The sequence below is a fragment of the Orbicella faveolata genome, unplaced genomic scaffold, assembly GCF_042242905.1.
Source record: "Orbicella faveolata isolate gen_17 unplaced genomic scaffold, um_ofav_v1 contig_35, whole genome shotgun sequence".
NCBI classification, from domain to species: domain Eukaryota; kingdom Metazoa; phylum Cnidaria; class Anthozoa; order Scleractinia; family Merulinidae; genus Orbicella; species Orbicella faveolata.
The window spans coordinates 20,305,001-20,320,000 of record NW_028301564.1 but is presented as its reverse complement, the minus strand read 5'-3'; the positions used below and the strand labels follow the sequence as shown (position 1 = coordinate 20,320,000).

Sequence of the window (15,000 nt, the reverse complement as noted above, 5' to 3'; positions counted from 1 at the left end):
GTGGACCTTGAAATGACTCCATTGCTAGTTCATTACGTTTAGCCAAGAAAATACTTGATCAGACATCATTTTACTCCTTTGTCTGTCATGCATGACCCTGAAAACAGACTGGAACGTATCGGACTGGTTAGCTGCGTTAAGCCATGGGACGATAACTAGTTTGTTTTAAGTTCATTTAATGGAGTACAAAATTGAAGCTAACCCAGTGCAATACATACTATTACGATGTAGCCAGCTGGGCTGCTGGGAATCATTTCGGTAAGGACTATATACGCACTGTGAATTATTATGCAACTAGCGCTATTAGCACACGCGCGATGCATACTAATTGGGATGTTAATGATCCAAAGACAAATAAAAGAGACGATAAAAGGAACATTTGTTTGTGCCAAAAATACGACCGGTTACTTCGTGTAACAAATAGAGTATCCCCGAAAGCAACTTCCTGTAGGATTGTCGGTATCTCTTCCCAAACTTCCGAGTATAGTTCGAATTTGAAGAGACATAAGAGTCTGATCCGGCGATAGATTTTTAGGTCCTAAAATGCTGTGAATCACTGACACAATGCTCCAGTTATCCAAATAAAGACTAACGGTCTAGTGATCATTTAATTTCTTCGGTTTTCATGTCTCGAAGAAAAAGAATTGCGAACTCCTTGATTCCGTGTTATTTGTTCCGACAACCACTGAATCCTTTGCGTCTAAAGCTGTTGTGAATCACTCCTTTCTTCAGATTTAAAGATTCGCTTTGTTAGAGAGGCTGGTCTCCAGATGATCGCTACAGAGATTGCGATCGCTTTAGTAAAAGGTGAGTACATGAAATGTATGTACTTGCAACTTGGTTCGTTCGCTATCCACTTACCATATGACAGCTATGCGATCGCCAGAGAAATCACGAGAAAAGAGTGCGCAAGAGGACCTGGATCCTGTGTGGAAACAGCGCATTTTCAGTGTATTTATCATTGTAACGATCACCACAATCTCTTTTGAGCGGTTCACAACGATCATCATTCATCACGAGCATCAAAACTGAATCGAAGTTTATCTCACCGATCGATAGTTGCGACAACAACGACCACTGTCGCTACCATCGCGGAACAGTTGATAACAGATACAGCTTTTGTCTTCAGCGACTTTCATAGCGATCTTATGGGCATTAATCATGAGAATTAGGAGCGAGGGGAAAAAATTCTGATTAGTGGCGATAGAATTTGCATATGCCATTTCAAGTATAAGGCACACAACTATTCCTCCATTGAGGTATGGTTGCGTGCTCGCATGTATGCATTACAGATTCTTTGAATTTAGGTGATTTACATTTTTATAAGCCCTCTCCTCGTGAGCTGAGTACTTATGTGCCTCGTTAACGATTTGCTCATTGAAAACTAGGTCTCGTATACTTTATGTTCAATAGACTGCATCTGGTAATAAACTTTGATTTTCAAACCAATTTAATTATCGCACATTAATGTCAGTACAAAACTGTAAGGCGTTTTGTTAGATGACAGTAATCAAAAGCCATTGGCCTCAAAATAGTTAAGATTGAGTACGATCTAAGAAGAGAAAATATTATTTTGCCTTAGTGGCAGACAGTACCTCAAGGGTACTAGGGAATGACGAGTAAATGAAGTTTTCTCCTCTCCATGCCACCCGTATTATTACCATCATTCAGTGACATCCATCGTAAGCACTGCCATATGCCAATGCACGTATAAATACCAAGGAAGTGTTTTATTTTGAAATCACCAAATATACTTGATGCGTACTCATGCAAAATTCAGGAACAGAACTGCCTAGACGTGGCCGGTTTATTTCCGGTGCAGCTTAACGGAAGGCATTTATTTTCGTTATTTCAAAAAGGGAAGTTGAATGATTAACGATGAAAACCGGTTATGAACTTCCTTCAGCATCGACGGAAATATAATATGGCCAATCAAACCACAAATGAACATGTACATCGCTATGCCTCATTAATTATGAACATAAAAATGGTGTCATGCAAGCAATTCACCAATCACAATCTACCTGGCAACGATCTTATAAAGCTTCGTTCCTTCTTCCCCCTTGATATATTTGTAACCAGAACTCGATCAAATCAACTAGACCAGGAGCTATACACGTTGAGCGTGATTTAGTAACATGGCGAGCTTCAGTCAGCTTGCCTGTCTGAGTTTCTTTTTGATCACTGTCCACTTGAATTTCCAAGTATGTCAGGCAGCAAATTGCAACAACTGTTGCAGCGACTCAACTTACAAAGAGATCAACGAGCCTCGACGCAGCATCAAGAGTGTCTGGCAACCGGGACAACCAGCATTGTGTGATCGCGACTTGCAATGGGGATGGTATCGCTTCACAAGTGATGCTGGCGGAAAAGTCATGATGCCAGAAAAGACAGTGCCAGAATATCACTGCGGAACACATGACCCTATTTGGTTAAACGGTCGCCATCCAACAGTAGCAGAAGGAAATGTTGTTCGCCAAGTATGCATCAACAGTTTTGGCTTCGTCTGCGACGACACCTTCGACATAAATGTCAAAAACTGTGGCGATTACTACGTTTACTATCTTAGGCCAACCTACTATTGCGCAATCGCTTATTGCGCTGGTGAGAAATATAAAATTTTTAATAATGTGGTCGTCGCAAATTGCCATACCAATGAAATAATAATTTTGTTGCTAAATAAAAGTCATGAGATGTGCTTTAGGTTCTTTCCACACTACGCCGGAGGAATTTGCAAAAGCAACAATCACCCGTCATTTTGGATCTGTGTTTGAGGAAAACCTCGGGTAGAGAAATCACATGATTATTGTGGCGTCATCATTTTCAAAAAGTGCCTTTTTAAAATGTTTTACATCCACACTAAAACACAAAGCCGCCGTTTTCAAATTCCTCCGGTTTGAAGAGCGTTTTCGAAAAGCTGACGGATTAGTGTAGACGGTAGGCCTAACCGTAGAAATAGAGCTCTGTTTTCAAATTTCTCAGGCGCAGTGTGGACCGGGACTTAATTTTGTAAGGTGAAATTGATCCACATTCAATCTTTTAGGTGACATGACACCATGTCCTTACGGAAAAGAAGGGGTGCACCCAGATTGTTATGGTAAGTCGCACCCGCTTATAAATTTACAAAAAAAAAAAATGAGACTAAAGGGCATTATCTGTTTTTGTCATTTATCATCCAAAAGGCTTGATATCTTCACACGTAGTGGCAAGATTAATTCAGAGAACAAGTTTTTCAATTGAAAAAACTGTCAGTTTTTACATGCATAGAGGACGTGCACTTTCATTATTCAAATTTAGCATCAGTTATTGTAACTGACAATGATAGACGTTTCTGTCGAGACATGTTTTGTTGACTTGAAATATTTGATATTAAAACTGGATCATTGGACAATGCAATTCAAGAGTTAGCGATTATAGTGTTCTACAAATATGTTAAGCGTACGCGTATTTTTTTTTTCTTGATTCGTTTTTATTTTTGTTCCATTTTAGTTTTCTATATTTTGGGGGCGTTTTTCAATAAAACAATTTTCCCACTCGCGCTCGTTGAATATGAGATGATAACAGCCAATTCGGCGCTACGCGCCTCGTCGGCTATCTACCATCTCATATCCAACGGGCGCTGGTGGAATAATTGTTAAATATATTTATATTGTTTTGTTATAATGTATCAATTTGGACAGACCCACCAACAGCATTTTCCAGTGACAACCTTGGAGATCCTAGTATTACTTTCCGAAATGAACCGGACGTGGAAGTAACCTTGCTGTGTGAGGTCAATATTTTTAATGGCGTCGAGAAGTGGAAGAATGTGACCTACAGAATAGACTGGTTTGCCGAAGGAAAATCTTTGAAAAGTGAGGAAATATGTCTTGGAAATGGAGAGCCTTGCCAAAGCGTTGCCAATGCAAAAGTTCATTCCACTCTGGAACATTCTAGGTACAGAATAGGTCAATGGGTAAGTTTGTAGAGCATTATGTTTTTCTGAGAAATGTCAATAACTTTAATTACTGATTTTACATTTACAGCGCACGAGTCTTTATTAACAATTCGCCGATGTTTCAGTTGATTTTTTTCATTTCTTTTCATATTTTTTTCATTTCAATGTAGAACTTTGGATAAAAAAAAAAAATATAAAACTCAGTCCGTCTTGAGGATCACAGTTTGGAATTTTGAATTTTACCAGATTTTACCCGATTTTGTTACTATTTTAGATGGATTGAGCCTTTTCAATATTTACATCTCAAATTTTGAGCTCCTTTGGATAAAGGACGCAAACAATTTTCAAAGGGAATAGCTTCAAGCCCTCTCCTGGCCCCGATTTTTTCTGTTGTTATTTGAAAGGAAACATAGTTATCGAGGGTAAGCAATTCAGATGAAGCGACTTTTAAATTAAGCTTAGATCTGTTTCCTTATATCAACAGATAGTTTGCAACGTCTCTGCAAAGTTCACCACTTCTCCAAAGAACGTGTGGTCACCAACAAAGAACATCCGAGCTCCATTCTTCGCAGGATTGAAGGTAAACAAGAAGAGATTTTTTTTTTTCTGAACAATATCATATTTAATTAGATTTTTTGTCGGAAAAAAAAAAAAAAAAAAAAAAAAAGATATAAGAGCTCTTTCTTCCCCGATACGCCTCCCACATACCATAAGCCACCTCTCTTGAGCTATCAAAAGTAGATTGACGTTCAAGGTGCTGAACTGAATTATTACTGACAGTACTCCTCTCCCACACCTTTTTCAGAAGTTGCAAGTGAGTTTAGATGCAGCTCCTGCGATTTAAGCTTAATTTTTGATGCCTTTTATTTCTCTTTCTTTTAGTTTCACCCCACTGTAGTGACGGTGGAATCATGTCAACTTTCCACTGAAGAAATTACTATAACGCCCACGATACCGATTCGCAAAACCGACCGTGGACTGCCAAAACTTAGGTTTCGGATGCCTCCAGACGTAGATCTGCTTGATACTAAATCGTCCTGTGAAATTGAGCTTCAGGAGGGAACGAAGACTTTAACCGTTAAAATTAAGGCTGCTTGTAAGCAAGGTCGCGTAACGGAAGGTCTACAGGCTATAATCCCAGAGTTATCTCATAGAAACAGCCGGTTTTGGGACCCAAGAAATGTTGATCTCCCCACAGTCTGGGTATGTATGTCTTATTCTATGATTATTCTATGATCGATAAAAATAATTTTTAACCTCCCTACGACTTACTCGGCTAGTACCACGAGCGACAGAAGAACAGCAGTAGCAACAGCACATAGTTTTAGTAGCAACAACAACGTCCTCTGAACAACTTGCAAACTCACTGGCATGGGTAGTAAAGAGTGCAACGGACACCAACCCCACACATAGATTGACGTGCATTTGAAGGTAACCTTCAGTTTCTATTGATCCAAGAGAAATAACAAGCCACGCGGGTCAATATTGGGGGGCAGGGTTGGCGCAGTGGCCAGAGGCACTCGCCTTCCCCAATTTGGCCTGGGTTCGATTCTTGCCCGGTGCCATATGTGGGCTGAGTTTGTTGTTGGTTCTCGCCTTTCTGCAAGGGTTTTTCTCCGGATTTTCCGGTTTTCCTCCCTCCACGTAAACCAACATCTCTAAATTCCAACTCGACCAGAATAGAGGACCCGCAGGAAAACCAGCTAAGGCTGATGTGGCTTAATCTCTAATTATTGTAATTCAAAATTTATATACTTCATCCCAGCCTGAGGTCGCCTTGCATGAACTAATTGTTTCAAAAAGTACAACTGGGCACTTATCGTATACATTTACCTTTAGAGGTGTTACCCCCATATCAAATTACAGCTTGTAGAGCTGGTTATCAAAGTATACCCAGAATTTTTGAATTGTCGAATTTCTCACGACCTCTACAATTTAAGCGTCCGAATCACTTTTTAATTAACAAATAAAGAAACCTCGACTGTGCTCTGCTCTGTTGTAAAGCACGCAGGAAGCGGTAGAGCACAAAAGAACTGCAGGGCGAAACACGAGACGTAGTCGAGTGTTTCTCACTACTTCTTGAGTGATTCACCGCTTCCTGCGTGCTTTACTAAGTAGAGGCTTGTTTATTTGTTTTATGATATCCCCACACATTGGGGAGTGGAGGAGGAAAAGTGGAATCAGCGTGTATCTGTTCTCTGATAAAGCACGCAAAAATAAGTCAATCACAATCCTTGTTAGAATTGTTCAAATAATTTGATTGGCTAATGAGACAACAGCTGTCACTCACAAAATAAACTTCACTGAGCTAACCTTTCGGTTTCAATTGGCTTTCGAGAAAAGACCGATCCCTTCAAAGTTCGATTTTCAGTTTAATTCTTAATAAGGATCTAAAGGTTTCTGGTCCAGAGGAATCCGGCCGCATCGTGGCTCATGAAAACGTGCACTTTTCCAATGGAAATTACGAACGGATGCTAAAGCGAAATGCTGAGTTGTATTTAAAAGAAGCTACAGTTATTTACGGCTTGCAGCCGCTTGCAGCAAGATATGCCCGACCTGGCGTCAAAGTTGGAAAGACTAGTCTGCTTCCTCTGGTTCTACTCTGAGGACAGGATAAAATTTCAGAGGAGGCTTTTAACTGATCACTCGTCTGTTGACCGTTGATACAAAATTGTCGAGGTTCACTTCGCTGAGATGACTGGAGATCGCTAGTAAGCAAACGAGCGTTACTACACTGCATGTGAGTGTTTTCTGAGCATTTTTACAAAAATAAAGCTCCGCATCATAAACATTGACAGTTCAATTGGTGTTTTCTGTCGTTGTTTTTGTTCTTAAGTATAATTTCTGCTATCGTAACAAATGTTATGTCTTTCATCGAAGCATTCGTTGGGTTGAGAATTTGTTTATTTCGCTAGCTGCGTGCTTTGTCGGAATCTAGCAAAACAGTGGCATTTACTGACAGTAATTCTTATCGTTATTGCGGTTACGATGACGATGAAAATGATGATAGCTCTCATCAATTGTGTAGTGGTAAGCCTATAAGTAGCAAGGAGATAGCGCCGTATGAATAAAATGAGGACTTGATATTTTTTTAACAATTTATGTTCTTAAGGTCTTTCTTTTATTTGTTCGTTTAGGTTACTGTTATAAAAAAAGTCAGCTATAGAGCATTGCAAATCTGTCACAGATCCTCATTATAGTGTTTTGCATCCTCGAGGACATGGAAGGTTGGTAATTTTTTTAATTTCGGAGTAGATTGGGTAAGGATTCCCAATGTCATGTGATCTTCTATCTTCGTAGACACTCTCCCACATTTTGTTTTGTACACAGTTCGAGGGGTTCGATTTTGGAATTAAATCGGAATTAAACCCCTTTTTGAGGGGGAATAAATTATTTTCTGACAATGTCCACCCCCCTAAAAAAAATGGTGAGCAGGCGTTTCAGATCCTTGATCGTTTATAGACGTGTAACTTTAGAAAGAACGATCTCAGACAAACTGTCCTCATGTCAGAACAAAAATAATTATAATAATAATAATAATTATTATTATTATCATTATTATTATTATTTGTGTTCTAATGGTTTTTTGCGGAAACAACAGCAACTCGTAACTTGCTATCGCAACACAAGTTATAAAAAATGATCCTGCTTACAATATATTTCCCGGTTTATTAGTGGAAAGATATTGCTTACAAGCCACGCGAGAATGAAAAAACCTTAACAAGACAACAACAAAAAATGAATTAAATTAATCAATTAATTAATTAATTAATTAATGCTGACATAAGCATTGATTCACGCTGTAACTTTAAATTTCAGATGGTTCAATTTTATGGGGCGCGGCGATTATATCTTGTATAAGAATACGGAGAGGAACTTTGAGGTGGGTAGTACTTTATAGACATTTAAAGCTCAGATCAATTCAAAGGGAGTCTGGTCAACTATATCTAAATCAGCACGACGCACCAATATCAAACAAAGAGACAACAATTTTGGGCTCGGTATGGTTTTTAAGTATTCCCTTAATCGGTTCGATATGAAAATTAAACCAGTAACTGACGACTCACAAATGGACGAAATTTTGACTGACAACCGACATTTGTCAACCCTCGTCCGGACCCTGGTGTGAGTCAAACATTTAACTTTAATGAAGCGGTTGAATGTCCATAAACTCGCAAACAAAGAACGAGGCCAATATCAAGCCATCTTGACCGAACAAGGTTGGTCAATAAAGGATTTAATATATGGCTTTCGGGGAAATTTTTCTTGCCGGACATGGCGGGTAGTCGCGAGCGGGAAAGATAGCTCCATCTTACCCGCTCGGGTAGCCAATCACAGGGCACACTGCTCTGTAAACTCCACACATTGATGTTTCTATATTAGCTGTCGCATAACATACGTGATTGATCAGCACAATTTTTTTAAAATAGGTTCAAACGAGACAGTGGCGTTGTGGCGGCGTACCTACTTGCAATTGTGGTGCAGTTGTAAGAGACCATAATGATGTTATTGAGTTTAACTGTTGCAACGACCTTCTTACACGTGACAGTACGACCCCAATAACGGTGAAAATACGGAGCAAAAAGTGTTTGTCACCAGGAATATCCATTAACAAAATGATAAATGGTAGAAATATCGACTACGAGGTGAGTGTCTATCGTAAGGTTTGATGGTTTTGAAGGTTTAACGATTTTGATGGATTATAAGAGCCCGTTTTTTTACTCTTTTGCAAAGATTTCAAAGGTGCTTTCCCTTTGTCTTTTATCACTCTCCTAAGCATTTTACCATTGGACAAGACACTTGAAAATTTTTTTTGAAACGTTTAATAAATAGCCAACGAGTGATCAAGTGCTTAGGAGGATTTGAGCGCTAGTGGGTTTAATGACGGTTTCTTTAACATCTACTCGTATGACTCCATCAGAAATTGGCTCTGATTAAACATTCATGAAAAGTAAAATAAAAAATCTGTAAAACGGAACAAAAGAAAGTGTAAAATTTTGCCTTTTTCAAATATATCTAACAAACAAAATTGACACTGAATCCGATTTATCCCTAGAAATCGACTGTGAAAATTTCATTATGGGTTGTGCGGTAGGTTGTCGAGAAATCTTGGATCAAAGACAGGTTTTACAACCTTGCGCGGGAATTGAACTGCGCATGCCTTTTTTTTTAAGCGCGAGCGCATGTGACGCAAAGGATCGAGCGCAAGAAAGCAAGAGTAAATTAAAACTTCTTTAACGGTTTGTCAAAATGTTGTCATATTTTATCGATCAATAGTAGTTTGAAACTATCACGACGCGTTTCGCGTTTCCGCGTTTCTCCCCGTTGTCTACAGGTACCTAAAATATTGGGCACCCGTCCCCGTTGTCAGTCCGAGAGTTAAATCGTTAAAGTGGTACTATGACGAAAATCACATAGACATTTTAAACATAAACAAGTAGTGTGTCCGAGAAGAGCTTAACAGTTTTGTTATCATCCCCAATATTAAAGGCTTTTCTGGCGTTCGATTTTCATATTTGCTAATGGTGCTTCATATGCATGATCCAGCAAGCATATACGTATGTTAGCTCGAGTTTGTGGCCTCGTTTAATGTTTTTCTTGCTGAAAATTACTACATATTGAAATCAAGTGGGTGGGGAATGGAAAGAGCGAGTTGCCATGGAAACAAAATTTTTTATAGTGGCAGGTGTGTTACCTGTAGAACTATTAGCCCACCAAGTTTCAATGGCTCTATTTACATTCCTGATATAATATTGGGTTCAGTGTATCGCGTCATCAGAGATCTCATTTGTATATTTTATACATTTTTCAAACTTAAATATTCTGGAACTAATGCAGATATTTGCAAACATTATTCTTTCATGGAATTCTATGTGATACACCTGAAAAAATCAAGGGGTAAAAGTTTAATCTTAGTACCACTTTAAGAAGGGCCAATATATGAGGCAATCATTACCTTTGATAATATTCACGTTCTTATAACAATGAATGAATTTCTTACTTTTCAGGTGTTATTTCCATCTGGAGCCAAGGTTGCAATATTCAGAAACTTCTGGGGAATCGATGTCAACGTCTATACACCGAGGGCGAAGAATATAGCCAATGAAAAGGGACTTTGTTTGTACGACTGGAGTAAAAATGTAAATACATACGGAAGCAACTTAAGGTAAAACAAACATCATGGTCGTTAAAAGCAAACAAACAGGAAAATGCTTCGTATAAAATACATACCCATAAATTATTTCCTAAATCAACCACGTTTCCTCAGAATTGATAGCCAGAGTTAACCTCGCACTCTATTTGGCTATCAATGCCAAACAGTTAGAATGGGAAATTAACATGAAATGAGGCATTTGACCAATATTCGGAACTTACAGCACAAAAGATTTCTTCTGTTTGCTTTCTGTGTTTCAAGTTATAACAAAGTTTCGACATAAAATCAGCGAAATTTGCGGCGCGATGTTCACTTTGTTACAAGATACGCCCTTATTTGTTTGCTCAAACTTCTTTAAAGTCATCTCAGTTCTGTAACATTGCATCAAAGGTAAAGGTTTACAAGAAGACCCAAATATCGCGACTTAGCGGCTGTCATACTCAAGACTGCAAAATAAGTCGCGTTGAAACGAAACGGACGGATCAGAATTGAGAACTTCACTGAAGCGACGGATGAGACCCAATTGTAACGTATAAAACTCTACAGAGTCCTACAAGCCCAATTTTACAGCTGAAATTTGTTTTCACTTTCTCTTTCATCGTCTGTTGTGCACTGAGAAATCTGTGGATGAGTTTGGTGGAGCAGCCAAATTTATGTGGCTTTGAGCGCCTTTTTTACCCAATCTTTCGTGAATATGATATTTGATTTGCTCTCTACATCGTCAACAAATGTATTTTTATATTGTAGAAGTGGCTAAGAAAATGCAAACTCAAGAGTTGATCATTGTTGTGTGCCGGTCGTTTGCATATTATATCCAGCAAATTAGTCAATACTCACAGCTCCAAAATTTCGTTTGGTACAACTTATCGGCAAAAACTACGTCTTGTAAAAATAAGAAACTTAATGCGCAGAAGACCTGTCATTGGTTAAAAAAAGTGTTAAAAGATTTAAATTGTGTTAGTCTGACAAGTTTTGTACCAACCCTAAATTATCTTCCAGTGAACGATGAGAAATAACTTTTCTGATTCCTTGGTAACTGTAAGTGTCCAAACTTCTTTGTGTGACACGGGAGCGGAGTCTTAAGCCTAGTTCGTACTAGCGAAATAACGACATAACCACGGGGGGAATTTTCTCATCCGGACCGCCACCGCGGGCGGAATCCGTAGTGTTGATCTATTGTCGTGAACGAATTAGCGGTAATCGTCAATCTTTCACCCTTTTTACACTTCCATCGACGACTAATCAACGCACGTTTATCTCTATTCAACTCTAAATGGCAAGGAAAGTCACTGTAAGTAACTTCAATTGAGTCTGTTGAAGTTGTGAGAGTTTGTTTGGCTGTTTGAAGCTCGGCGCTGTGATGGAGCATAAATTCCTGTGTGTCTCTCTCTGTACAATTTTGAGTAAAAAATGAGTCAATTTCAGTCGCATTTACGTCTCTGATCGTTGCTGTATTCGAAAAAATTTCTGTAGAGTACACTTAACGAATTTCCTCGCTATCTGCTACCCAATTAACGGTAGAAAAGTTTGATTTCTATTGATTCGCAAGGACTGACAGAAATTGTTTTTGTAGTATAATTTCAACCTTTGCACGAAATTTCACACCAGAAAAACAAATTTGGAAAACTCAACTGGTGAACCAAATGCAACTAACATAAAGTAGCTCGAAATAAATCTTTTCTTTAATACATCTTTCTTTGTATAGTATCTGAGTTACTCGCTCGTTTGCTCGTTAGATTTCTTACGAATTGTTTGTAGACGGCGCGAAAGCCGATTCAATGACAAAGTTGCGTAACAAACCCTCTTGTAAGCTAGTTTACCGCAGGAAAAAACAAAAACAAAAAACAAAAAAAAAACCATAAACTTGGCCGGCTTATGTTCGGTCTGTATAGGGAAAAACTGTGACCGAGGTCACAGTTTTTCACCATACGGACCTCCCAGCTGGCCAATAACATATATTTATGTCAGGATTTTCACACTGTCAACATAACAAAATAACATGCTTGTTATATGTCGCTATGCTTATGTCGTTATGTCGCTAGTGTGAACTAGGCCTTTGACATGACGAACATTTGCGATTTACGTGTTTTTTGCAAAGTAAAAGAACTTCCAGTGGTACCTAATTTCATTAGGTTTCCTATCAGTCTAACGGATGTTCTGTTTAACATCTTTAAGGGACAAAAAAAAAATTGAAATTTAAATAGTTTTCTTGCTGCAGTTGTATTTTGTTTTGTTTTGTTTTGTGTTGTTTTTTTCTTTACTTTTTTCTTTTTTTCTTTTCTTTTTTTTTTTTTTTACTCAGGCTGCCACGCACAATTTGAATGACAATATTTTAAACAGATTTTTCGTTTCATTTACATTTTTCCAGAATAAATAATGGACAAAGTTACTTCGACACACTCCCTCCTGTTCTAGAAGACCAGGTTGTTCTCTATTCCGAGGCATGCTTGTGCGACACCAGAGACTGCAAAAATTCCTTTGAGCTCGCTTTTCCGAACGCAATGAAAAAGAATTTGTCACCAATGTTTCTGTGCGACCGAGACAAAAGAGATGTCCACTACTCTGACGATCCCACAGAGGAAGAAATTCAGATATTTAAACAAATTCCCCAGTTACAACCACGCTTTAGACGGGCGTCGCAAGTTGGACAAGTATCCAAGGAAAACGCCACCAGCTACTGTGCGGAGAGAATATCAGAGACTGAGATTGGCAAGCTCTGTGCCAAAGTTGGAGTCAATGTGCAGGCATTGGTAAACACATGTTCAGCTGATGTTGAGGTAAGTAAACAGCAAAAGATTATCTGAGCAATTAATTTTGACAATGGTATGAATGAGATGGCTTTCTTGCGATATACCTCATATTTACAACAGCTTTTGATTTGCATCCTAATTATAAGAACGCTCTTTTAACATTACTGATATGCTTTTATATATAAACAATGAGTAGGTAGCACGAAAAACAAAGCTAATTTTCATTTGATACAATAGTATATCTGCTGTCTATCAAAAATTTTTTTTCTATAACAGTGATTGTTCTTTTATTTTGTCAACAGCTGACTGGAGACTTATCTTTCGCAAGTGGCAACGTTGCTATATTAATGAACGACTGTGGAAATTTGGCAGCAATAAATATATCTCAATCTTCGAATGGCAGTGGCGAAGAAACTTCTATTTCAGTAGACGAGATCAGTGAACTGCTATGTCCCAATGACTTGTACGTTTAATGGTAAATGCATCAATGGATCCTGCGTTTGCAACAAGGACTACACTGCTGAGGACTGCTCGGTGTCTATTTATCAAATACCAACAATTTCCAGGTCAGTGTCAACGGAAAACAAAATAGCATTTTTTGTTGCTTTTCTGAAGGAGATCGACATTTTTTTTTTCCTGGCAAAAGAAGTTCTTATTTGTTCTATGTTTATAATTGATTTTTTACCCCTATTCAGACAGGCCTTTGGGGGATTTATCTGATCAAGGAGAGTAGAGGGGAAGACGTCCTCGGAGGCTTGCCTTCTGTATCTATATATGAAAGATGATTTATGTAATTTATGTAATAAGCAGGCAAATCCTTTGGAATAAATTTGCCACTTGGGTGTATGTCATCTTGAATCTTTAAACATATTAGTTTCTAAACCAATGTATAATTTAGCTGATGCAGCTCTAACAGAAATGTAAATCAATTTTGATCATAGCTGCCATGCGATGGATGCTTAAATGTAGAGTAGTGACTCTAAGGTAATTTGGAGTTCTAGAAATTAACCCACGTAATAGGCTTTTTCCGAGTTACCTTTTGCATCTGTGCCAAAACGAGTCTTCGTGCAAAACAATTCAAATGAAAATGTGTTTCCCAGACAGATTCTTTATCATGCAAATCAAATTCTTTTTCATATAAAAGACTTTGCACGAGGACTCGTTTTGAAACTGGCACAAAATGATTGAATGCTCAGAATCACATCACATCACACGATTTACAATGTAAATTCGATAAAACGTGACGATTGTCTTTTTTTTAATACTGTAGCTTGCAAGGAAATGGTTTGTGCGATAGACGTAAGCGCCCGTGTAGAAAGGTAACGGTCCTGGGAACTGGTTTTCTGAATTCTACAAACACGACATGTCACGTTAGAGAATTTAAGGTAAGCATTTTTAACACAGACCCGGATTAACAAAGAAACCATATTTTACACTATTATGAAGAAAATGAATGGTAGTAAAAAAAATAAAAAATAAAATAATAATAATAATAATAATAATAATAATAATAATAATAATAATAATAACAACAACAACATAGGCAGGGGTATCTTAATTAAAAGGCTAAAACGAGACAGTAAGGCGTTGAAAAGTTAACAACCGTAACAATTTTCCATCTTTGCAGCTGATTGTAACAAACAAGGGTGAAAATTCCTTTATTAGGCTTTATTTTCGCAACTGCTCAAGTTACCCAAGTTGCACCAATGTAGTGTTGTCAACAACTTAATTGACTCAGCAAAATCAGCTTATTACGCTACCGTTGTCAGTGATTTCTCAGGCGATCAGAGGATGTTATTTAAAACTGTTAACAAATTACTTCAGAAACAGAAAGTACAACAATATCCTTCCTGTTTTCCCGACTCCACTAGCCTTGCAGATGCATTCAACAATTTTTTCATCAGTAAAATTGACAAGATACACAATGCACTTACAGAGAGAGCTCCTGAGAATGACTTCAGTTCACCTCGTACTACTGACAGACCTCTGTGTGATGTGCAGATTCAAAACTTTCAACAAGTTACTTTGGATATGGTAAAGAAATTTGCTGTGAAGACATTAACAAAATCATGTGAACTTGATTCACTTCCAGCATCTGTTCTAAAAACATGCTCTCCCATCATCCTACCAACACTAACATCGTACACTAACATGTCCCT

At 38.1% G+C, this 15,000-nt stretch overlaps 1 pseudogene across 1 annotated transcript in view; it reads left to right on the top strand.

Annotated features, from left to right (window-relative positions):
• Nucleotides 1–1,915: 1,915 nt before the first annotated feature.
• LOC110051439 (von Willebrand factor D and EGF domain-containing protein-like) overlaps nucleotides 1,916–15,000 on the top strand; it is a 31,581-nt pseudogene continuing 18,496 nt past the window's right edge. The window contains exons 1-12 of the transcript XR_016202190.1: nucleotides 1,916–2,604; nucleotides 3,044–3,097; nucleotides 3,681–3,955; nucleotides 4,422–4,517; nucleotides 4,820–5,140; nucleotides 7,094–7,164; nucleotides 7,757–7,820; nucleotides 8,368–8,583; nucleotides 9,946–10,103; nucleotides 12,460–12,868; nucleotides 13,144–13,407; nucleotides 14,112–14,226. The product of XR_016202190.1 is annotated as a von Willebrand factor D and EGF domain-containing protein-like (transcript). The remainder of the gene's footprint in view (nucleotides 2,605–3,043; nucleotides 3,098–3,680; nucleotides 3,956–4,421; nucleotides 4,518–4,819; nucleotides 5,141–7,093; nucleotides 7,165–7,756; nucleotides 7,821–8,367; nucleotides 8,584–9,945; nucleotides 10,104–12,459; nucleotides 12,869–13,143; nucleotides 13,408–14,111; nucleotides 14,227–15,000) is intronic.